Source organism: Chrysochloris asiatica, unplaced genomic scaffold (genome assembly GCF_000296735.1).
Source record: "Chrysochloris asiatica unplaced genomic scaffold, ChrAsi1.0 scaffold00239, whole genome shotgun sequence".
NCBI classification, from domain to species: Eukaryota; Metazoa; Chordata; class Mammalia; order Afrosoricida; family Chrysochloridae; genus Chrysochloris; species Chrysochloris asiatica.
This window is the reverse complement of record NW_006408757.1, coordinates 876,853-902,477: the sequence shown is the minus strand read 5'-3', so window position 1 is coordinate 902,477 and position 25,625 is coordinate 876,853. Positions and strand designations below refer to the sequence as shown.

Below are 25,625 nucleotides of genomic sequence, written 5' to 3'. Positions count from 1 at the left end.
GTTGGAGGAGAATATTGAAAGTGTCATGGGCTGCCAAAAGAACCAATAGATCTGTTTTGGAAGAAGTGCAGCCAGAGTGCTGCTTGGAGTCCAGAATGGCCAAACTTCGTCTCTCATACTTCGTACATATTGTCAGGAGGGACTAATCGCTGGAGAAGGATAGTATTTTTGGTAAGGTGGAGGGTCAGAGAAAGAAGACCTCCATTGAGATGTATTGGCCAAGTGACAGCATCGATGGGTTCAAGCATGGCAACAGTAGTGAGGTTGGCCCAGGATCAGGCAGTGTTTCATTCTGCTGTGCATAAGGTTGCTACGGGTCGGTACTGACTCGATGGCATCTAACAACAACAGCAAGGTAAGAATTGATACATGTGAATTGTGTTGACAAATATTATTCAGTGTACTGTGGACTGCCAGAAGAACAAACAAATCAGTCTTGGAAAATGTATAGCCAGATGCCCCTTAGAAGTGAGGATGGCGAGACTTCATATCTCAGACTTTGGACATGTTATCAGAAGGGACCGATCTCTGGAAAAGGACATGATGCTTGGTAAAGGAGAAGGTCAGCAAAAAATATAGAATAACGCAATGACTGCAACAGTGGGCTCAAGCATAACAAAGATAGTGAGGATGGCACAGGACTGTGTAGTGTTTCCTTTTGTTTTGTATATAGAGTTGCTACAAGTTGAAACTTATATGATTTTTATACCTAATAGAGAGGAAAAGAAAGCTAATGTGTTCTGATATTGATTTCAGACTCTCTTAAGTACAGGTATGCTTCAATTTAAGCAAACTCAGGAAATAAAAAAAAAATAAGTAGTTAAATTGATGGATACAGTAATTGAATCGAATATGCACTTTATATAAAGAGCCTTCATTATGCCAGGTTCCTTGAATTACTGTCTCTGGTGAATTTAAGTTTTGATTTACAATGAGTTTGTTATCACATAACTTTTCAGGAATGTGTTTCAAGGTTTACTTTGGTATTACTATTTATAAAATGTAGGTATTTTCAATACATATTCAGTGAGTCACATAAAGTACAGAGCAGATTCCAGAGAATTTTATTTTTTTTTTATTTTTCATAGCACCATATGACATGTTTGAATTTACATGTAGGTCAAAGCATAAAAACAGGCTTATGAGTTCTGTCTAGAGTAAAGCAGAGACACAAGGGTACTAAAAGGCTTAAAATTGCATGAGAAAGAGACGTTTAAAGGTAAAGAACACTGAAAAGTTTGCTATTTTCTGGAAAAGTCATCTTGCTTTCCATCTCTGGTATACTTCTCATCTATGATCATTTAGCTGAATTTTTCCTCCTATACTATAACCATTACAGATCTAAAATACAGATCTAAAATACATGTACCCTATAAGGGTACATGTACCATTATTTAATAAAATGCCAATCGAAGCACTGTTGCCATGTTCCTGAAATAGTTTGATCAGTTAGTATAGTAAATAAGTTCAAAACAAAACAAAAAACCTTATTTGAAAGTAAACTCAATTTGTTAAGTAGAACCCTGGATCATAAAGGCTATTGGACTTGGGTGGGGGTGCTGTTAAATGCCAGTGTTAGAGTTAGAAAAGCGGCACTTGTCCTGACCTGCCAACAATCATGGAAACTTACAGAAGTTCCAATAACTACAGATCTGTAGAAAATGGTAGACAATTACAAAAACACATTTCAGAGTTTCTAGCTAATTGCAGTTAAAAACCCACAATTGAATTATATGACGTGAATAAATTTCTAAAGGGCATCTTCCCACATCAGAAAAACCATCACCTTTTTTTATTCATTCTTTTATAGTTACCATTTATTGTAGAGGAAGAATACAGGCTGAAGTTAGCCCAGGAAGAAGGACATAGGACACAGGCCAAGAGAGTAGCAAATAGATCAGGACAACATTACTTTTTTGGTATTGATGTGTATACCCATTCTGAAACCCCTTGCTGTCAAGGCAAAATCGACTCATACCAACCCTATAGGATAGAGTAGAACTGCCCCCTGTAGAGTTTTCAAGGCTTTAAATCTTTACAGAATCAGGTTACTACTTTTTCCCTTGGAGCAGCTGGTGGGTTTGAATGACTGACCTTTTGGTTAACAGCTGAACACTTTTAACCGCTGTGCCACCAAGGTTTCTATGACAACACAGTGCACACAGTATTTTTATTGGGGCTTCATAATTGACTGCTCATGTGGCTGACCTTATTCTCCAGCCCCTTGGTGAACCTAATAGCACATGATTCAAAGTCCCCATGCAAAATCAAGTTTTGGTCTTTTGAGTGTCACTACTCTCCACCCTAAATCATATTCTTAAGACTATCCAGTGATGCTAGGCAACCAGACAAAGACATTCCTATCAGGCTTGACATTCCAAGGAGTCCTGGTATGGCACTGTAGGATAAGCACTGGACTGCAAGGTTGGTGAAACCCTATACGGGGTCACTATGAGTCAGAACTGACTCTAAGGTACTTAGCAATAGCAACAACAATGTGGTCAGTCTCTACTCTAAATCATAATGTTTAAGACTATCCAGTGATCCAAGGCCCCCAGACAAAGACACTCTTATCAGGCTTAACATTCCAAGGGTTTAGAGATTACTTTGCAGAATCTGAGGGCAAAGACGAAACCTGTCTTCAGGAAAAGGTAAATTGCTTACCATACAAATTTGAAATATTTTATTCTTTCTGAGTGATATTTTAAGTGGTGATAATATTGATTTAATTTTCAGATTATTGGTTGTTAGTGTATAGAAACTCTGGTAGCGTAGTGGTTACGAATCGGGCTGTGAACCCTAAAGTCAGCGGTTCGAAACTACCAGCCGCTCCGCGGGAGAAAGATGAGGCTTTCTACTCCCGTAAAGATTTACACCCTCGGAAAACCCTGTACAGGGTCGCAACCGACTCGATGGCACTTAACAACAAGTGTATAGAAATGCAATTGTTTTCTATATGTATCTTGTGTCGTGTAAACTTGCTCTAATCTTTTTCTTTTTTTAGGTGGAATCCTTAGGATTTTCTGTATATTAGCTCATGTCATCTGCAAATACAGATATTTTTCCTTCTTTCCCAATCTGGATGCCTTTTATTTCTTTTTATTGTGTAATTGCCTTGGCTAAAACCTCCAGTAAAATATTGAATAGAAGTGGGGAGAGTGGAGACATCCTTATCTTGGTCCTGATTTTATAGTAAATGCAAACAGTCTTTTACCGTTTAGTATGATGTTAGCTGTAGGTTTTTCATAGGTACCCTTTGTCTGGTTGAGGAAATTCTTTTTAATTCCTAGCTTGTTGAGTGTTTTTATCATGAAAGAATGTTGGATTTCATCAAATGCTGTTTCTATAGTCTACTGAAAGATCATATGGTTTTTTACTCTTTTGATTCAGCATATTACATTAGTAGATTAAAAAAAAAAACTCTATTGTAAATTGAGTGAAGATTTACAGAGCAGATCACCAGTTTTATATTTAGCAAATCATATACTTCATTTAATTTCAATAATTACAATCCCCTCCATGTAACATCAGTTATTCCACTTCCTCCCTGTGATTCTTGTTTCTATTCCACCTTCTTTCCCAAGCCTTATGAATTTTGTCCTTAGGTAAATACTGCACTTTTGATTTTAAATGGTTGACCATGTCATGGTGTACATACCTCATTAGTGTTGTTGTCCCCCCTATATATCTATCTACTGCTTGACTGAAAATTGAGCCTTGAATAAGTTCAGTTTCAGACCTGAAGGGTGACCAAGGACTGCAGTCTCTGGTTCTTTCAGTCTCTTTCTGACCAGTAAACCTGGTCTTTTTATAACTTAGTTTTGTTTCACATTTGCTCCCACTCTATCCAAAACCTTCTAATGTGATCCCTTTCAGAACAGTTGATAGTAGTACCTGGGCACCATCTAGTTGTTCTAATCTCAGGGTTGTGGAGACTGATGTTTATGTTTCTATTAGTCCAATAGACTAATTGATTCCAAGCATCTTCAATTTTTATTACTCTTTTTTTTTCTCTGTGCTGAAAGAGACCAATACTTGTACTTTAGGAAGGCCCACTCATGAGCTTTTAAAATCCCAGTTACTACTCACCAAAGTAGAATGTAGAACATTTTCTTTGTTGACTGTGTTATGCCAGTTGACCTTGGTATTAAACAAACATTGCATTCTTGAGATAAATCACATTTGGTCATAGTGTGTTATCCATTTTATATGTTGCTGGTTTCAGTTTGCTAGAGTTTTGTTCAGGATTTTTTGTCAGTATTCAAAAGACATACTAATTTGTCCTTTTTTTTGGCAACATCTCATAAAATGAGTTGGGAGATAATCCCTCTGCTTCTATATTCTGGAAGACACTGTAAACAGTTGGCATTATTACTTCATTAAATGTTTCATAGAATTCACCAGTGCATCTGATCCTGGAATTCCTATGATGTAGTTGTTATGAGAACAGATCGCCTGATCTTTTACCCCAAGGAGAGATTGGTGGGTTTAAACTGCCACCCTTTCAGTTGGCAACTATTGCATCACTTTTGTTGTTAAGTGCTATTGAGTTGTTTCCAACTCATAACAACCCTGTATAGGGTTTCTGAGGAGCATCTGATGAGCTTGAACCGCTGAGCTTGTGGTTCAGACCAACTTTGCAGTCCAGTGCATTAGCCCAGAGCACCACATCAGGACTCCGTTGCATCACTTGTTGTTGTTGTTGTTAGGAGCCATTGAGTCAGTACCGACTCATAGCGACCGTATGCACAACAGAACAAAACACTGCCCGATCCTGGGCCAACCTCACAATTGTTGCCATGCTTGAGCCCATTGATGCTGCCACTTTGCCAATCTCACTGAGGGTCTTCCTTGTTTTCTCTGACAGTCCACCTTACCAAACATGATATCCTTCTCCAGCAACTGCTCCCTCCTGGCAATATGTCCAAAGTATGAGAGATGAAGTTTGTCCATCCTGGCTTCCAAGGAGCACTCTGGTTGCACTTCTTCCAACACAGATCTGTTGGTTCTTTTGGCAGCCCATGGTACTTTGAATATTCTCCTCTAGTACCATAACTCAGAGGCATCAATTCTTCTATGGTCTTCCTTATTCATTGTCCAGCTTTCACATGCATATGAGGTTATTGAAAATATCATGTCTTGGGTTAGGTGCACCTTAGTCCTCAAGCTGGAATCTTTGCTCTTCAGCACTTTAAAAAGGTCTTCAGTAGCAGATTTGCGTAATGCAATACATCATTTGATTTCTTGACTGCTGCTTCCATGAGTGTTGATAGTTGATCCAAGAAGAATGAAGTCTTTGACAACTTCAGTCTTTTCTCCATTGATCAGATTGTTGTTTATTGGTCCATTGGTGAGGATTTTTGTTTTCTTTACATTGAGATTGCATCACTGGGACTCCTAAAATAGAATTTCAATCCAGAAATCAAGCTATGCAGATATAGTCAATTGGTTTTCAGCCAAGTACATTCAATAAAGAAGGAATAATACCTTCAACAAATAATACTGGCATAACCTTGGAAACCCTATACAGGGTCGGTATGGGTCAGAATCGACTTGACGGCACTTAACAACAACAACATCTAGATAATCACATGCAAAATAAAATACATGAAAATTATCTCAAAATGGATCAAAGATCTAAATATAATAATTAAAATAACAGAAATCTTAGAAGACATATGAGCAAATGTTGTGACCTTGAAGTAGTAATGGTTTCATAGATTTGTTGTTGTTTGTTGTTGTTGTCAGGTGCCATCGAGTTGGTACCGACTCATAGCGACCCTATGCACAGCAGAACGAAATACAGCCTGATCCTGGGCCAACCTCACCGTTGTTGCCATGCTTGGATCCATCGATGCTGCCAGTCCATCTCATTGGGGGTCTTCCTCTTTTTCTCTGACCCTCCACCTTACCAAACACGGTATCATTCTCCAGCGACTGGTCCTTCCTGACAATATGTCTGAAGTATGAGAGATGAAGTTTGGCCACCCTGGCCTCCAAGAAGTAGTCTGAACATGGGAACACTGAATGGTTTAAAATTCAGAAAGGTGTGCGACAGGATTGTATTCTTTTACCATATTTATTCAACCTGTATGCTGAGCAAAAAATCCAAGAAACTGGTTTCTCTGAAGAAAAACGTGGCATCAGGATTGGAAGAAGACTGATTAACAACCAGTGATATGCAGATGATACAACTTTGCTTGCTGAAAGTGAAGAGGACTTAAAACATTTACTGATGAAGATCAAAGAGCACAACCTTCGGTATGGATTACACCTCAATGTAAAGAAAACAAAAATCCTCACCACTGGACCAATAAACAACATTCTTATCAACGGAGAAAAGCTTGAAGTTGTCAAGGACTTCATTCTTTTTGGATCAGCTATCAACATTCACGGAAACAGCAGTTACGAATTCAAACAGCGTATTACATTAGGCAAATCTGATGCACAAGAACTTTTTAAAGTGTTGTAGAGCAAAGATGTCAGCTTGAGGACTAAGGTATGCCTGACCCAAACCATAGTATTTTCAATAACTTCATATGCATGCAAAAGGTGGACAGTAAATAAGGAAGACCATAGAAGAATTGACGCATTTGAGTTATGGTGTTAGGGGAGACTATTGAAAATTTCATAGATACAACCACCGAAAGGCAAGTGACAAAATAAAAAATAGATTAATTGAACTTGATGAAAATTTTAATTTTTTGTCTTGTAAATGAAATCTTAAGGTAAATAGAGAGATAACTCATAGAAAATGAGAAAATATAGATGAGAAATTTGTATTTCTCATATGAGAAAATTGCTATCATATATCTGATAAGGGTTTGTATACATATAAAGTTTTATGTGTATTGTGGATGAAAGAACCTTATCAAATATATGATTTGAAACTATTTCAGCAGCAAAAAGGCTAAAACCCCAGTTGAAAAAATAAAAGTATTTGAATAGACATTTCTCAAAAAATATAGATATATGTATACATATATATCTATATATAAATGACCAATTTTCAACATTAATAGTGATCAGGGAAAATGCAAATCAAAACTGCACAGTTAGTTTGAACTACAAGATTGGCAATTCAGACTCAGCAGCCACTCCTTGGAAACCCTGGACAGGGTACCCTCACTATGAGTTAGAACCAGTTCGAAGGTACTTAGCAGCAACGACAAAGATAGCTATAAAGATGGACAATAACAAATGCCAGTAAGGATGTGGAGATATTAGAACCCTCATTGCAGGTTGTTGTTTGTTGTTCAGTGCCATCGAGTTAGTTCCAACCCATAGGGACCCTGTATAGGGTTTCCAAGGAGTTGCTGGTGAGCTTGAACCACTAAGCTTGTAGTTCAAACGGCTTTGCAGTCTGACACATTAACCCACAGCGCCATACCAGCACTCCTAGAAATGTAAAATGGGAAAACAGTCTGACAGTTCCTCAAAAAGTTAAACTTAGAATTGCCATATGACTTAGCCCTTCTACTCCTGGATATATGCTCAAGAGAAACAAAAATATATGTCCACACAAAAACTTATACATGAATGTTCATAGCAGCTTTGATCAAAGTAATTTAAAGTGGAAACAATCCAAATGTTCATCAACTGATGGATAAACAAAACATGGTATAATCATACAATGGAATAATACTTTGCATTAAAAAGGAATGCTGCAACATTGAAGAAGCTCAAGGATATGTCATTCTCTAGGTAGTATTCATTTCTTATTTATAGGAACAGGAAAGGCAGCAGTGAATGTGGATAAAGTATGCACATTTTGACTAATAGAACTGATGCCACTAAGATATACACAAGAAAACGAATGTGTTTGTAAATGATAAGTTATATATAATCTTGGAGTCCTGGTGTGGCACTGTGGGTTAATGTGCTGGACTGCCAAGTTGGTTTGAACCGCAAGGTTGGTGGTTCTAGCTCACCAGCTGCTCCTCGGAAACCCTATACAGAGTCGCTATGGGTCGGAACTGACTCGACGGCACTTAACAACAACAACATATAATCTTGCAACAATATATACACACACATGAGATAAGTAAAAGAGTATTGCTACAAAATAATAGAAGCTTTTTTTCAAACAAGAATATCAAAATGCAAATCTATTGTGTCTTGACATATCTTCCATCTAGGTCTATACACTTGTTAAGGTGGTGTTTCCAACCACTTCTTTCCCGAAGAAGTCTGCACTCTATAATTTACTCCACGTAAAAATAACAGTTTGGCATCTTTGAGGGACTCAAATAATAGTCTGGAGTGGTGGATAGGTTAAGGTTTCCCAACAAAATTCTCATAGGAAAGCCCTTGTTACCCTCTAAGAATGAGTAAGTGAATTGTCATGATGGAAAAAAAAATTGTTCAGTACAACTTTATTTGCCTTTTTCTTACCACTGCCATTTTCAATTTCCTCAAAATGTTCTTTACAATAAGCCCCCATCATTATACTGTGTCCTTTGAGGAAATCAAGATTGCACCTTTGGAATCCTAAAAACTAGTCACCATAACCTTCTGAACTGTCCTCACTTCCTTGAATATAAATGGCCCAGCAGATAATCTCAGAAGCCATTTCTCTGATTGGACTGGGTTTTTTTTGTTTGTTTGTTAAAAAACAAAAAAACAAAGTGTTCTACTGAGAGATCTTGTCTGAAGCCATTCACTGATCCCATAGGCTGGTTTGAACATGTTTTTTTTTTTTTTTTTAATAAACCCTTACATGTATGAAATGGAACCCTTGGTAGCAATAGGTTTTTACTTAACCCTATACACATGCACACGTGCACAGGAGGGCTTAAAAAAGTTTGTGGAAAAATGGAATGAAAAGATAATGCTTCTTAGACATCTATCACCTCACAGGATTAGTTTTTTTTTTTTTTTTTTTTTTTTTTAAGACTTAGAATCATAGTTTTCTGAGACAATACACTTCATTGGTATAATATAGTTAATACGTTATATGTTCTACATCTCAGTGTGGTGAGTACTGTCTGAGGTCTTGTAAAAATGGTATGGCGGTGGAGACTGACCTCTAATTTCACAAGGGGCATGGAAAATCTAGATCTGCATCAACACCCCAAGGCTGATGATTCCTATAAGGCAAAAGTCACAGATGCCTCCACCCTCTAACTCTTTGCTAATTCTGGCAACAACTGTCCCTCCCACAGTACTCTACTAAGTTTGATAACTTGTTACAGTGGCTACACAGAACTCACAGATAATACTGTTATGGGTTTATTAAGGAAGCGACCATTTACCAATTCGGATAAAAAACTACAGTGCCATAGGCAGGCCACTATCTGACCCTTGCCCTTAGCCTGGCCTCTGCTCTGCTTGGGCAAATATTGCAAAGTCCTTTTAGCTCTACTGATAAGTGCCCTCAGGCACCCCAGTAATCCAATAAGTCTCAGTCCAAAGGTGTTCAGCTCTGGGTCCATACGTTGACAAACTTAGTTCTCCTGACAAATACCCAGAGGCACCCCATTCTGCCAGTAAGCTTTCTCTAATCATGGGCCAGGAAGCCTATTGCTCTGTCTTGTGCCAGTTCCTTGGTTCTGCTGCCTCTGTTATTGTTTCTCTGCCTCTGCTTCTTGCTGTCAGTCACCATCTCCAGTGTCACAGCTCTCTGTCCCTTGAATGCAAGAGGTTCTTAGCTCAGGGATACTGGTTTCAAAGGATGCATTCCACGCCTAAGAGATCACCCCTTTCAGCATCTGGGATGACTCATTTTAAGCTTTTGTTGTTGTTAAGTGCTGTCAAGTTGATTCCAACCCATAGCGACCCTGTATAGGGTTTCCTAGGAGTAGCTGGTGAACTTGAACTGCTGACCTTGTGGATCAAACTGACTTTATTGACCAACCCTTTCAGTAGGGTTCCATCTACTTTATTTGCATGGTTCCACCCCCACACCTTATTTATATCGTTAACTTCCTATTCAATTTCTTGGTGAGACACAAGTATTTCATATTTGCATAGTAGCCTAGTGGTTAGGAATCGGGCTGTGAACCTCAAGGTCAGCAGTTCGAAACTACCACTATATTCCGTGGGAGAAAGATGAGGATTTCTGCTCCCATAAAGATTTACAGACTCAGAAACCCTGTACAGGGTCGCTATGAGTTGGAACCAACTCTACGGCACATAATCAATAACGCTGTCAAGGTGTGGATGTATCTTCCAATGAGTTACAGTAGTTAGTTTTGCTGCGTCTTTGGGTTTTCTATGTATAGGATCATATCATCTGCAAATAGACTTTAACTTCCTCTTTGCCAATTTGTTATTGTTGTTAGGTACCATTGAGTCAGTACTGACTCATAGTGACACTGTGCACAACAGAATGAAACACTGTCCGGTCCTGGGCCAACCTCACAATTGTTGCCACGCTTGAGCCCATTGATGTTGCCTCTTTGCCACTCCATCTCGCTGCGGGTCTTCCTCTTTTTCTCTGACATTCCACCTATACCCTTCTTCAGACATATTGTCCCTCCTGACAATATGTCTGAAGTATGAGAGATGAAGTTTGGCCATCCTGGCCTCCAAGGAGCACTCTGGCTGCACTTCTTACAACACAGATCTATTTGTTTTTTTGGCAGCCCATGGCGCTTTAAAAATTCTCCTCCAACATCATAACTCAAATGCATCAATTCTTCTACGATCTTCTTTATTCACTGCCCAGCTTTCGCATCCATATGATGTTATTGAAAATACCATGGCTTGGGTCAGGCGCATCTTAGTCCTCAAGCTGACATCTTTGCTCTTCAACACTTTAAAAAGGTCCTGAACTGCAAATTTGCCTAATGCAATATGTCATTTGATTTCTTGACTGCTGCTTCCATGAGTGTTGATGGTCAATCCAAGAAGAATGAACTCCTTGACAACTTCAGTCTTTTTTCCATTGATAATGTTGTTTATTGGTCCATTGGTGAGGATTTTTGTTGTCTTTACATTGAGATGCAATCCATACTGAAGGCTGTGCTCTTTAATCTTCATCAGTAAATATTTTAAGTCTTCTTCACTTTCAGCAAGCAAGGCTGTATCATGTGCATATCACAGGTTGTTAAAGAGTCTTCCTCCAATCCTGCTGCCACATTTTTCTTCATATAACCCAGCTTCTCAGATTATTTGCTCAGCATAAGGAGCTCTGGTAGTGTAGTGGTTACGAATCGGGCTGCTAACCTCAGGGTCAGCAGTACGAAACTACCAGCTGTTCCGTGGGAGAAAGATGAGGCTTTCTGCTCCCGTAAAGATTTACAGCCTTGGAAACCCTGTACAAGGTCACTATGAGTCGGAACCCACTCCACGGTACCTAACAACAACAACATACAGGTTGAATAAGTATGGTGAAAGAATACAACCCTTTCGCACACCATTCTTAATTTAAACCATTCAGTGTTCTCATGTTCTGTTCGAACTATGGTCCTCTTGGTCCATGTTCAGATTCCTCATGAGCATAATTAAGTGTTCCGGAATACTCATACTTTGCAATGTTGTCTATAGTTTGATCCACACAATAGTCAATAAAGCACAAGTAAAGATCTTTCTGGTATTTGCTGCTTTCAGCCAAGATCCATCAGACATCAGCAATGATATCCATCATTTTAAGTCCTCTTCTGAATCTCCTCATTTCTTCCATTTGCTTTAGCATCTCTGCTGGAGAGCAAGTTTCAGTGTCTCTTTTAACATCCATTTTGATCTTTTCCTTCTTTCTTTTCTTCTCAGTGACTTTTTGCTTTCTTCCTTGTATGATGTTCTTGATGTCATCCTGCAACTCTTCTGGTCTTTGGTCTTTAGTGTTTAATGTATCAAGTCTGTTCTTCAGATGAGCTCTAAATTCAGGTGGGATATATTCAAGGTCATATTTTGGCTCTCTTGGATTTGTTTTCATTTACTTCAGCTTTAGTTTGAATTTGCATATGATCAATAGATGGTCTGTTCCACAATCTGCCCATGGCCTTGTTTTGATATGGAGCTTTTCCATCGTCTCTTTCCGCAGATATAGTCAATTTGATTTCTATGTATTCCATCTAGAGAGGTCCATGTGTATGGTCATCTCTTATTCAATAGTCATCTATTGAATAGGAGTGGTGATAAAGGGCATCTTTGTCTGGTTCCTGTTCGCAAAGGGAAGGCTTTCAGTTTCTCTCCATTAAGAGGGATGTTGGCTTTTGGTTTTGTATATATGCTGTTAATTATGCTGAGGAATTTCCCTTCAATTCTTACTTTGTTGAGTATTTTTATCAGGAATGGATGTTGATTTCTTTGTTCAGTGTGCCTTCCTGTGCTGAGTTCATGTTTTTTGTGTTCTTCCTAGTCAGTTTCTTCATAGTTTTAATGTTTACATGTTGTTGGATTTTCAATTTCTTGGTGTGTTGTGAATTATTAGTTTTCTTTGAGGTTACCTTATATTCTGTTAAGTTTTCCCGCCATGTAAAACAGTCTCTTTTATCTTGTAATCTACCTGATCCTCCTCACCACCTGGATATCTGCTCCTATGTTTTTACCTTCTTTCACATTGTACTTGTTTTGATCATAGACTGACCTCCCAGATCCTCTGAATTCATTCTTATAGTTTTGCTCTGTTGTAGACTCTTCCATTTGTCGATTTAGATCCGGTTGGTACTGCCATGTATGTCAGTCTCTGGGTTTTGTCTGTTCTTGTTGGTTCTCAGTCCACAGACCTCCCTTTAGGATGTTTTGAAGTGCTAGATTGGCTTTGGCAAAATCCCTTAGCTTCTATTTATCCAGGAATGTTTTTATTACACCGTCATAATTTGATTTGAATGCTTTGCTGGGTAGAGTATTCTTGGTTGGCAGGTTTTTTTTGTTTTGTTTTTTCCTTTCAGGGTTTTGTATATGTCTCCCTATTGCCTTCTTGCCTGCATGGTTTCTGCTGAGAGATCTGAGCTTAATCTGATTTGATTTCCTTTGTATGTAACACTTTTATTTTTCCTAGTTGCTTTCAGGATTTTCTTTTGGGGTCTATCCTTCCTGGGTTCGTTGAGCTTCTTGAATGCTTATCTTTTCGTTTTTCAGTTTGTTAGGGAAATTTTCTTCCAGGAGCTCTTCAAATATTTCTTCTGTGGATTTGTGTGATTCTTCCTGTTCTGGAATGCAAATGATCCTTAAATTATTCCTCTTCATATTGACCAACATGAATCTTAGACTTTCTTCAGATTTTTTTTATCCTTTTTTCTTCTTGCTCTTGTATCTTAGTAGTATTGAGAGATCTGACTTCCAGCTCGTTGCTTCTAGCTTCCATCTCTCCAGTGCTACTCCTTTGCTCTTTCAGTGTATTGTCCATTTCTGGTATTTTATTATTAATCTTTTGGACCTCCTTTTGTTGGTTCTGGATAGTTTTCAGTGCTGTATCTATCTCATTTGATTGTTCCTGTAGTGCTTTCCTGACTTCTTCCTTATTTTTCTCAACCCCTCTGTGGATCGTTTGGATGCACCTCATTATCATTCTCCTGAATTCCTTCTCAGGCATTTTCAAAGCCTGTTCTCCTTCCAATGTGATGTCTAGATCTATCTTCTGCTCATCTGTTCCAGTCATTCTGTCTTGTTTCTCCACATGTGTTAATGTGGTCATTTGTTTCTTGGGTATCTTCAATAGTTAGCTGTGACCTCAATAATTAGATTAATGTATGTTGGTGTTTTATCATGCTTCTGATTGCCTCTGGGAAGATGTGATCAGGAGATGGGCTTCTCTTTTTATGCTTCTTATTACTCAACTGAAGGAGCTCTGGTAGTGTAGTGGTTACAAGTCGGGCTGCTAATCGTATGGTCAGCAGTTCAAAACTAATAGCAGTTATGTGAGAGAAAGATGAGGCTTTCTGCTCCCGTAAAGATTTACAGCCTCGGAAACAGGGTTGCTATGAGTCGGAACCGACTCCACGGCACATAACCACCACCACCACCACCATTACACACCTGAGAGTAACTGTCACAGGTGTTGGCTGTCTCTCTGATGTATAGTAGCTGGTATTGGGTCTTGCCTGGATGGTGATATTTATAGAGTGTGATTGTTGCTTGAATATATAACCACAATTGCTGTGTCTTCTCGTGTAATATAGGGACAGGAAGACAGCAAAAAAAAATCCCCTCCGATTTGATACTATAGTCTATAATTGTTGCAGCAAAGAGAAAAGGAAAAAAAATAATTCTGTAGCAAAATTTGAGTATGACTTAAATATCCCTCTCGGCTTCTTGCCTTCAAGATTGCCTGACAAATTTCAAGGTGTCACTGTTGGTCTTTATGATGTAATTCAGGATTTAATTTTTGGCCTGTTTTCTTTTTATTCTGTCTCTTAGACTTTTTTCCTAGTGATTAACAGTTCAGGGCTGGCTTTGGCTGTTTTGCACTGCCATTTGCTTTTAAGTGGGGTCTTTCCCTTAAAATTCTGCTGAGGAGATCTCTGTGTGTGCGTAGTAGAACCCTCTGGGTGTGTGTGTGGGGGTGTCCATTCGCTCAGACACCCCTTCTAGTCACTTGCATGGAGGTGTGCAGACAATGAGAGACCAATGAACAGAGACAAAAAAAAAAAAAAAAATGTCCATGCCTTTAACTCTGAGGATCGGTCAGGCATCCACAGTGGGTCTGATCCTTCCCCTGCTCCATCTCACCCAAGATGGCTGCTCTGGGCTGACCAATCAGAAAAAACACATTTTCTTGCTTCCGCTTCAAATTCCACTATCTATAAATCTTCAAACTTTCTAAATCTTCCTTTATGTGTAGTTCGTAGTCCTGGGACTGTCTCCAGAACTTGCTTCATCCAGTATTCTGTGTTATTGCTGCTGGAGGTTTGCACTGCATGTCTCCCTAATCCACCATTCGATGTATTATATTTTGGATGTACTGTTGAATTCTGTTGGCTAGTATTTTGTTAAGATTTTTTGCATATGTGTTCATAAGGAATAATGGTCTATAATTTTCTTTCTTAGTGATGTCCTTCCCTGGTTTTGGTATTAGGATTATGCTTGCTTCATAAAATGTATTGGGAAGTTTTCTATCCTCCTCTATATTCTGGAATAATTTGAGTAGAATTGGTGACAGCTCTTCCCTGTTTTTGGTAAAACTCACCAGTGAAGCCATCTGGACCTAGACTTTTGTTGGTTGGGAATTCTTTGATGACTTGTTCAGTTCCTTCTTTTGTTAGAGGTCTGTTCAAGTTTTTTTTTAACTTCATTCTGTGTAAGTTTAGGTAGGTTGTGTTTTTCTAAAAATGTGTCCATCTCCTTTAGATTTTCAAATTTGTTGGAGTACAACTCTTCAGAGTATTCTGTTATCCTTTTTATTTCCATTGGTTCTGTTGTGACATCACCCATGTGGTTTCCTATGTGTGTTATTTGTGTCTTCTCCCTCTTTTGTTAGGTTTGCCAATGGTTTGTCAATTTTATTAATCCTTTTGAAGTACCAGCTTCTTGTCCTGTTGATTCTTTCTATGGTTTTGCTGTTTTCTATCTCATTTATTTATGCTCTAATCTTTATTATTACTTTTCTTCTGGTGACTGTAGGTTTACATTGTTGTTCTGTTTCTAATTATTAGAGATGTTGTGTTAATGTTGGTTCTTTCATCTTTTTGATGTGTGCATGTATTGCAAAAATTTGTCCTCTCAGCACTACTTTTGCTGTGTCCCAAAGATTTTGGTAATGTATTTTTATTCTCATTTGTTTCTAGGAATTTTGTAAATTAAACTTTTATTTGTTCTACTACTCAGTCTCTTTTCAGCAGGGTGTTATTCAGTTTCCATGTATTTGACTTTATTTCCTTGGTCTTCATATTGTTGATTTCTAATTTTATAGCATTGTGATCTGAGAAGATGTTTTGTAGTATTTTGATGTTTGTAAATGTATGGAGGCTTGTTTTGTGGCCTAACACATGGTCTATTATGGGGAATGTTCCATGTGCACTGGAAAAGAATGTGTATTGTACTATTGTTGGGTTGAATGCTCTGTACATATCTATGAGGTCAAGTTAGTTGATTGCGTTGTTTAGTTCCTGTGTGTCTTTGTTGAGTTTCTTTCTGGTTGTTCTATTCATTTCTGAAAGTGGTGTATTAAAATCTTCAACTGTTATTGTATATTTGTCTATTTCTTTCTTCAATTTTATTAAGGTTTGCTTTATGTATTTTGGGTCTCTTTCATTGTAAGCATATATATTATTATAGTTATGGCATCTTGTTTATTTGATGTTTTAATCATGAGATAATGCCCTTCTTTATCTCTTATGCTGGTTTTTGACTTAAGGTTTATTTTATCAGATATTAATATACTCACTCCTGCTCATTTTGATCACAGTTAGCTTGGTATATATTTTTCCATCCTTTAACTTTTAATCTGTTTTTGTTTTTGTGTATAAGGTGTGTCTCTTGCAGACAGCATATTGAAGGATCTTGTTTTATTTTATTATTATTATTTTTTTGACTAGAAAAGTAACATTTAATTTTATCTCCACTCTGGTGGTGTAGTGGTTGCAAATCGGGCTGTTAACCTCAAGGTCAGCAGTTTGAAACTACTAGCTGTTCCGTGGAAGAAAGCTGAGACTTTCTGCTCCTATAAAGAATTACAGCCTTGGAACCCTATGAGTCGGAACTGACTCCACGGCACATAACCACCACCATTATCAGAGTATATAACAGAAATTATATATCATCACATCTACATATTTTAGTCACTCATTTAAGTGAAGCAACAATTAATATCATATTCACACACAGTTTTGCAGCTTTCTCTGGGCCCAATGGGAAAAGTAGAGTTGCATCCACTTTCCTGTGTATTCCAGCCAACACAATAGGCCTGCAGTAGTTCTAAGAGCCACCTAAAATCAATCTGTTCAGTTCACAGCTTAAATCAGTAAAAGTTGGGTGAGCCATAGACAGGAATTTTAAAAAGGTTCCCAGCAGGAGGGCCCACAAATCTGCCCTCATACAGCTCCAGTCCGCAAAAAGCAGCATCTGTGGGTCATTCATTTGTCCAGCGAGGGTACCTTTTGTAGACTGGTTGGATTTATCTGAGTTTTGTCTATGATTTTCACAGCAACCTCTTTAGAAGTTAGGGCTAAAATTGAGAGTGAAGTGTACAGCTAATATGAAGTGAGGGGAGATGCACAAGAACTCCCAAACTTGCAGATAGTACCCATTTGACATAACTTTGATGACTTGATGATCGCAACTCAACTAGAAGAAGATTTAAAAAATGTGATAAAGGAACAAGTGTAAATTGCTACAATTTGATGAACTTGACCTATGTTTATGGATGTAGTAGCTCAAAATACCAACTAAGAGGGAAGAAGTCTTCATCCTATCCCCTCTGTATGCAGGGTTGATAGGGACAGGCAACTTAGACATTGGCTGCCTAAAATGAGGTGGCAATAAAGGCACGAAGTGACTGGCTTCCAAGTTTTCAAGAGGTAGTTTAATTTCATAGTGTGCAGGGGAATGTAGAATCCCCAATGAACAGTTTCCATCTTGTCTATATGGGTCTGGTGAATCAAGAAGGGGATAAGAGTCTCATGATTCAATAGTGAGTAATTGTTATCATGACTAACTGCAATTGTCACAACTGTAAAGGTAGGAGTTGTGTAGCATAAAGGAGGGAGTAGTTAATCTTACAGTCTAGGAACAGATGACCTTAGGACCATCAAGAGAGAAGAGCATGATTGGAATGTGGGAGACCCTGTCCAGAGAAGCAACGACATCAGAGATGGAGGCAGAGATGAAGACCTGGAGAGATAGAGCAGCTGAGGACTCTAGACTCATGGAAAGAGAAAAGCTGTGTGCTGGCAGCCAGGAGGCAGACTTGCAGAATGTGCCCTTTGCTTGTTTAAATAATTATATATTCCTGCATGTTTTTGTGTACATCCCAAAAGTGAAACAAAACAAAAAACAGAGGGAATAAAGCAAATACTATTGAATGATGATGCATGGCGGGGATTGTAATCATTACAGTGAAGCGAAATGATAGGATGAGTGTGAAACTGATGTTCTCCCATGTAAACTATCATTCAATTCACAATAAAAACTAGAAAAGAAAAGAAAAAAAAAAACCCAATAGGGAAAGGAAACTTTGCCAAAGTGAAATTGGTAAGATATGTTCTAATTGCTAGAGAGGTTGCTGTGAAAATCATAAGAGAAACCTCAGCTAAATCCTACCAGTCAACAAAAGAATCTTGTTTTCTTATCCATTCAGCCACTCTCTGTCTCTTGACTGGTGCATTTAATCTGTTGACATTCAGTGTAAATATCGATGTTGTTGTTGTTGGTGTGTGCCGTGGAGTCAGTTCCAACTCATAGCGACCCTGTACAGGGTTTCCGAGTCTCATCTTTATCCCGCAGAACAGCTGGTAGTTTCGAACTGCCCGATTCTTGTAATTATCGATAGGTATGAAATAAGTGCTATCATTATCGATAGGTATGAAATAAGTGCTATCATTATGTTTGTTTTTTGTGATGCTGTTGGTTATTTGTTCTGCAAGCATTCTTGTGCTATGTTCATGTGTTTTGTGCTCTTTCTTGTCAGTTTCTTCATAGTTTTAATGTTTCCATTTTCTTCTTGGATTTTCATTTCCTTGATATATTGTGAAGTATTAATTTTCTTTGAGGTTACCCTATAGTCTATTAACTTTTTCCTCTATTTATAAAACTCTATTTTATTCTGAAGTCTACCTGACCTCCTCACTACTTGGATCTCTGTTCCTATATTTTCCCCTTCTTTCATACTGTAATTGTTTTGATAATAGACTGACCTCCTAGGTCCTCTGAATTCATTCTTGTAGTTTTGTTCTGTTCTGGACTCTTCTATCTGTTGACTGAGTTCCAAGTGGTGTTGCCACATATGTGATTCTCTGGTTATTGTCTGTTCTTGTTGGTTTTCAGTCCAGAGAACTCCCTTTAGGATGCTTTGAAGCTCTAATTTGGCTTTGAGAAAGTCCCTTCACTTCTGTTTATCCAGGAATGTTTGACTACACCATCATATTTGATTGACAGCTTTGCTGAGTAGACAATTCTTGGTTGGCAGGTTTTTGTGTGTGTAATGTTATTATATATGTCTCCCCATTGCCTTCTTGCCTGCATGGTTTCTGCTTAGACATCAGAGCTTAATCTGATTTTCTTCTTTTGTAAGTAACAATTCTCTTTTCCCTAGCTGCTTTCAGGATTCTCTCCTTGTCTTTGATTTTGGAGAGCTTGATTATGGTATGTCTTGGGGATTTTCTTTTGGGGTCTGTCCTTCCTTGGTTTCATTCAGCTTCTTGAATGCTTATCTTGTCTTCTTTCCGGGTATTAGGGAAAGTTTCTTCTAGCAGCTCTTCAACTATCTCCTCTGTGGTCTTCTGAGATCCCTCCTGTTCCAGGACTCCGAATAGCTCTCAGATTATTCCTCTTCAGAATTTTTTCAGATTTTTAAAAAAAATCTATTTCCTGCTTGCTCTTCTATCTTAGCAGTATTGACAGATTTGTCTGCAAGCTCACTGGTTCTGCCTTCTAGCTCTTCAATTCTACTACTTTGCCTTTTCAATGTACTGTCCACTTCTCATATTTTATTATTAATTGTTTGGACCTCTTTTTTCAGGGTTTGAGTTGTTGTTTCCAGTGCTGTTTCTATCATAATTGATGGTCCTTGTAGCACTTTTCTGACTTCTTCCTTGTTTTTCTCAACCCCTCTGTGGAGTATATGGATGCACTTCATTATCATTCTCCTGAATTCCTTATCAGGCAGTTCCAAAACCTGCCCTTCTTCTAATGGAAATCCTATGTCTGCCTCTAGTTCACTTGATTCAGCTATTCTTTCTAGTTTCTGGACATGAGCTGAGATCTTCAGTTGTGTTTGGGGCATCTTCAATAAATAGATGAATGTATGTTGGTATATTATTAAGCTTTCTGATTGCCTCCTGGTAAATGTGATCAGGAGATAGGCTTCCTTTTCACTTTTATTATTTCTAATCTCAGAGTAATTTTTGCAAGTGTTGGTTATCAATGCGTCTCTTGTGTGTAACAGCTGGTATTCTGGTATTGGCTCTTGCCCGGATGGTGAGTTTTAAAAGGTATGATTGTAGCTTGACCATAATTTCTGTCTCTTCTTGTGTAACATAGGGAGACAAAGAGCCCACCCCAAGGTAAAAGGGGGACTGAAAAAAGCAATATTAATAATAATAGATCAGACTGGACACTAAAGTCTGTAATCCACCCTACCCCCCCCCCAAGAAAAAAAAAAGAAAAAGGAAATAAAAATTGGACACTAAAGTTTATAATCAACACACACACACACAGGGAAACCATAGCAAAATAGTCAAGGTGTTTCTCCTAGTAGAAACAGCCCTCACCTGGCCAGAGCTGTTTTAAGCTTTTCCTGTTGACTGCTTCCTCCTTCTTTGATTCTGGGCCCAGTGGTCTTTGCTGAGCTGATTTGTGTGTGTGCACAGTAGAACCCTCCAGGGGTGGGGGGGGCATCCACTCTCTCAGGCACCCCTCTCTAGTCACCAGAGTGGAGGTGCACAGACAGAGAAAGAGAAATGAGCGGAAGAAAGTTTGTTCACAGCTTTATCCCTGACAACTAGTCAGGTCTCTGCAATGGGATTTCTTTCCTGTTCCCACATCCACTGAGTCCCACTCAACATGGCTGTGCCAGGCATCTGTCAGCAGCTGTCACTCAGAAAACGCCACTTTTCTTGCTTCTGCTATAAATCCCACTAACAGTAAGCCGTCAATATTTATAAATATTCCTTTATATGTAGTTCAGATTTCCAGAACTGTCCCCTGAAACTGCTTTATCTGGTATTTTGTGTTATTGCTGATGGAGGTCTGCACAGCACCTCTCCCTAATCTGCCATCAAGCCCTGCCTGCCTCAGAGCTACTCCAGTATTTTTACAAAGCTCTTTTTGGGCTCCTGAATATAAATGTTCATAGGGCACACCACTCTACCGTAAGCCTCAGCCTCAAGTTCCCTGGTTCAGTAAACCTAGCTCTCCCAATTAAGTGCTGGAAGAAGAAAGAAGAGGGGGAAAAAAAAAGAGTAACCTGCTACAATTTAATGTACTTTACCTATACTTATGGATGTAGTAGCTCAAAAAAGGGAACAAATCTTTACAGTGAGGATCACTCGCACCCCCTCGGTACACAGGGTTGACAGCGATGGGCAACATAGACACTGGCTACCCAAAATGGGGGAGGGGGGTCTATAAAGGCAAGAAGTAACTGGCTTACAAGCTTTCAAGAGGGACCCTAGTTCCAGACGGGGCAGGGCAGGGTGGCGAAAGGAAATGGGGATAAGACTCTTATGGTACAATAGTGAATAATTGCCATCAGGACTGACTGTGAGGCTAGGAAATATAGAGGTATATGGTTTTTGACAAAATGAGGAGAGTGATTGATTTTGCAGCCCAGGAGTGGAGGTCCCTGGGACCATCAAGTGAGAAGAACTGAGTGGGACCTTACTCAGAGAGGCAGTGACACCAGGGATGGAGACAGAGACGATGACATGGACAGATAGAGTGGCTGGGGACACTGGACTCGGAGGGAGAAGAGCTGTGTGCTGGTGGCTGTGGGGTGGGGGGTGGGCCTGTGTGGTGTACCTTTTGGGGTTATTTGATAATGCACGGAGGGGATTGTAATCATTGCAATGAAATGAAATACGATAGGATGAGTGTAAAGCTGATGTTCTCCCATGTAAACCTCACAATAAAATTTCCTTGGAAATGTGACCTGCATCTGATATATAGAGATATTCTGGAAATTTTCTGTGGCTTTTTGGTTGATCTGGAACCTGCATCTGCCATGTCATTATCTGATCTCTGATTCTTGGAGCTTCAGGTAGTGGCTTACTATGTTGCATGCCAATCTTGGGAGTCATTAGCCTGTGTAGCATTTGAGCCAGCAGCCTTCCATCTTACCTGCCAATCTTGGATTCACCAGTTACTATAGCGAATAAATTAATTCGGCCAAGTGGCAGAATGCTCAAAAATCGCTATACAAGGTGGCTTCAAAATGTTCATAGAAAAACCAAATGAAAAGATAATGGAATTTTTTTTCCATGAACATTTTGAAGCCTTTGTATTTCTATGCACCACCACTCACCTGTCAGTTTGTTGCACTGCGGTGGCTTGTATGTTGCTGTGATGTTGGAAGCTATGCCACCAGTAATTTGTATGCTGGCAAGGTCATCCATGGAGGACATGGTTCAGCTGAGCTTCCAGACTAAGACAGACTCAGAAGAAGGAGAGTCATACTACTTTGAAATTTCTAACCACTGAAAACCTTATGAATAGCAGTGAAATACTGTCAGATAACACCAGAATATTGAATATTGAAACATGATAAATAGCACTAGAATATTGTCAGGCATAGTGCCAGAAGATGAGTACCTCAGATTGCAAAGCACTCAAAATACAACTGGGGAAGAGCACCTCTTCAAAGTAGAGTTGGCTGTGATGGCAGGAATGCAGTAAAGCCTTCGAGACCCATTGCTTAAGGGAAACTACTCAAAATGAGGAGAAACAGCTGTAAACATCCATTAATAATTGGAACATGGAATGTATGAAGTATGGATCTAGGAAAATAAAAAATTGTCAAAAATGATATGAAATGCATAAAGATCAATAGCCTAGGCATTAGTGAGCTGAAATGGGTGGGTATTGGCCATTTTGAATCTGACAATCACATGGCAGGAATGACAAACTGAAGAGCAATGGTGTCACATTCATCATCAAAAAGAACATTTCAAGGTCTATTATGAATTATAATGCGACTCAGTACGCAACAGAATGAAACACAGCCTGGTCCTGCACCAACCTCACAATCATTGCTATGCTTGAGCCCATTGCTGCTGCCACTGTGCCTATCCATTTCACTGAGGGTCTTCCTCTTTTCTCTGACCCTCCACTCTACCAAACTTGATACCCTTTTCCAGGGACTGGTCTTTCCTGATACTATGTCCGAAGTACTAGAAACGAAGTCTGACTATCTTAGTTTCCAAGGAGCACTCTGCCTGTACTTCCAACACAGATCTGTTTGTTCTTTTGGCAGTCCAGGGTACTTTTAATACTCTCCTCCAAGACCATAACTCAAATGCATCAATTCTTCTATGGTCTTCCTTATTCACTGTCCAACTTTCACATGCATATGAGGTTATTGAAAATACCATGGCTTAGACCACAGGTTGGACAATGTGGTGAGATGTAGGGCATTCCCCCATGTCCTCCACAGTACGAGTTCTGTGGAAGCATGTCATACTGTGGACCTCAGGTTAGTGGGGGCTACTGCCCCAAGGTGGCCCAAAGATCCCTCAACTTGAAGGTGAAGGGCTTGGGTTGAGAGCAACTCCGTGGGGGGAGAGCAACTCCCCGGAGCCCCACACTGCCCTACCTAGTGCCATGAAGCTGAACACAAGAGAAGATGGAAGAGATCCATGAGGAGTCCCAGGATATCAAAAGAAGACAGAAAAACCTTGAGCAATTTGCTAAGCTGTTAAAATAAAAGTTGATCACCAAGCTGATGCGGAGCTCACCCTTCTTTGGGAAGTTGTTCAGTCAAACAACTTTCTGGCATTTTGAGGCTCTACAGCTCAGCTTAAAAAATATGTGTAAGCGGAGGCCCCTATTACAGAAGTGAATGGAGGAGGTGGACAACAACGAAAACCTACAGGAGGTATGCAAAATGGAGACCCTCCTGTAGCAGGCATGAAAGAGAAAGTGGACAAGCATTGAGAACCCATTGAGATACAGTCTGGAGAACCTGTTCTTGCAGTGCCCAAACCTTTACTATAGCAGATTGGCCACATTGCCTAGCAGTTCAGCCTAGGGAAGGATATGGTCCAAGCGTGGTTCTATAACTGGAATCAGAAGGGCAAATTATCCAGCGGTGACTGCTCCCACAAGAGGATTTTGAGGCTGTTAGGTGACCTTTCCCAGGGATATCGGTGTCTTCCTCTGGCACCAGGGCCCCATTTTGGTATCTCAGGCTATGGAGGCCCTCACTTTACTACTCTGTACTCCTCGGTCCCTTTCCCTGAGGGGGAAGCTTTCCCCATTGTCTAGGTTGCCCCTCTGGACTCTCCCATGCATTCAAACTGAGGTGCCTGCCCTTTCTAGGAACAGGTGGGAGAGGAAAGAAGAGAAGCTGTGGAGACAGGACCCTGGGGTTTATACCAGGGCTTTTGGCATTAAGTTCTTCCTCCACTCAAGGAAGGAAAGAATTGGAAACAAAAGGTGGGAGCAGGAGATTTGGGGCTAACTGGTTGGAGGAAGGTAAAATTAATTGATGCTCTTCATTTTAATCCCCACATCACTCATCGCTTTGTTATTAAATAAGGAAACCTGATACACAGCAGATATTTAAAAATAATAATAGTAAAGAATAAATCATACGAAGAAAAATCACTTTTCCACCATCCTGGCCCTCCACCAAGCTGCTGTGGCCGGAGGAAGTGGCCCTAGTGCTATAGGATGAATCACTGGAGTGCAAGATCGATTTAAACCACAAGGTTGGCTGTTCAAACTCATCAGTTGCTCCTTGGGAGCCCTATACAGAGTCTCTATGTATCAGAACCGACTCAATAGCACTTAACAACAAGAACAACTGTACCCACTACCAGTACAAAGATAAAGGACTGCTAGCTTTTGCTCAAAAATCAGCAAGGCACATTTAGCCAGGGATCCATTTGGACCATGCCAGCACATCCCCACATAAAAGAACATTAGCTACAATGCTACAATGTCAATTGCTAAGAATTCCCTGGCAGTGGAGTCCAGTCTCTTAATAAACATGCTACCGGCCTCCTTTCCTGATTATAATCCATTCATTATTCCCTTGTGTTTGAACAACTGCCTTTTGGTCTGTGTTTAAGTTTTTCATGAGCACAATTAAGGATTCTAGAATTTCCATTCTTCTCGATGTTATCCATAGTTTATTATGATCCACACAGTCTAATGACTTTGCATAGTCAATAAAATACAAGTAAACTTACTTCTGGTATTCTGCTTTTAGCCAAGAAACATCTGGCAGTTCCTTGTTGATGTATTGGTGCTGCTGTTTTTGAATTATCTTCAGCAAAATTTTACTTGTGTGTGATAATAATGATATTGCTTGATGATTTTGCGTTTCTTTGGGTTGCTTTTCTTTGGAATGGGCACAAATAAGGATCTCATCCAATCGGTTAGCCAGGCAGCCATCTTCCAGATTTCTTGGCATACATGACTGCGTGACTCCAGTGCTACATCAGTTTGTTGAAACATTTTAAGGTGTATTACATCAATTCCTGGAGCTTTGTTTTTCACCAGTGCCTTCAGTCCAGGCAATACTGATAGTCCAATACTGATACTATTGATTTCTCCCTTCAATACTATCAGTTCTTAGACTTATTTCTTCAGTATCATTGGCTGCCACTTGAAATGGTTCTACATCAACCATTTTATGTTTAGTACAATGACTCTTTGACTTCCTTCTAGCTTCTTTTGATGCTTCCTGCATTGTTCAATATGTTGCCTATTTTGTTGTTGTTAGATTCTGTTGAATTTGTTCCAACTCATATAGACCTTATGCATAAAAAAACACTGCTCAGATAGCAAACAAGATGGCGGATCGGGTGGAAGTATAGCAGAGAGCTCCGCCAACAACAACACAGAATACCTGACCAAGCAGG

General features: G+C 39.4%; 1 protein-coding gene and 1 pseudogene across 1 annotated transcript in view; both read left to right on the top strand.

Annotated features, from left to right (window-relative positions):
- The window catches only part of LOC102820342 (histone deacetylase 8-like), a 508,909-nt gene that overhangs the window by 105,588 nt on the left and 377,696 nt on the right, over positions 1–25,625 (top strand). The window lies entirely within an intron of this gene.
- LOC102819578 lies at positions 23,162–24,057 on the top strand (annotated as a pseudogene).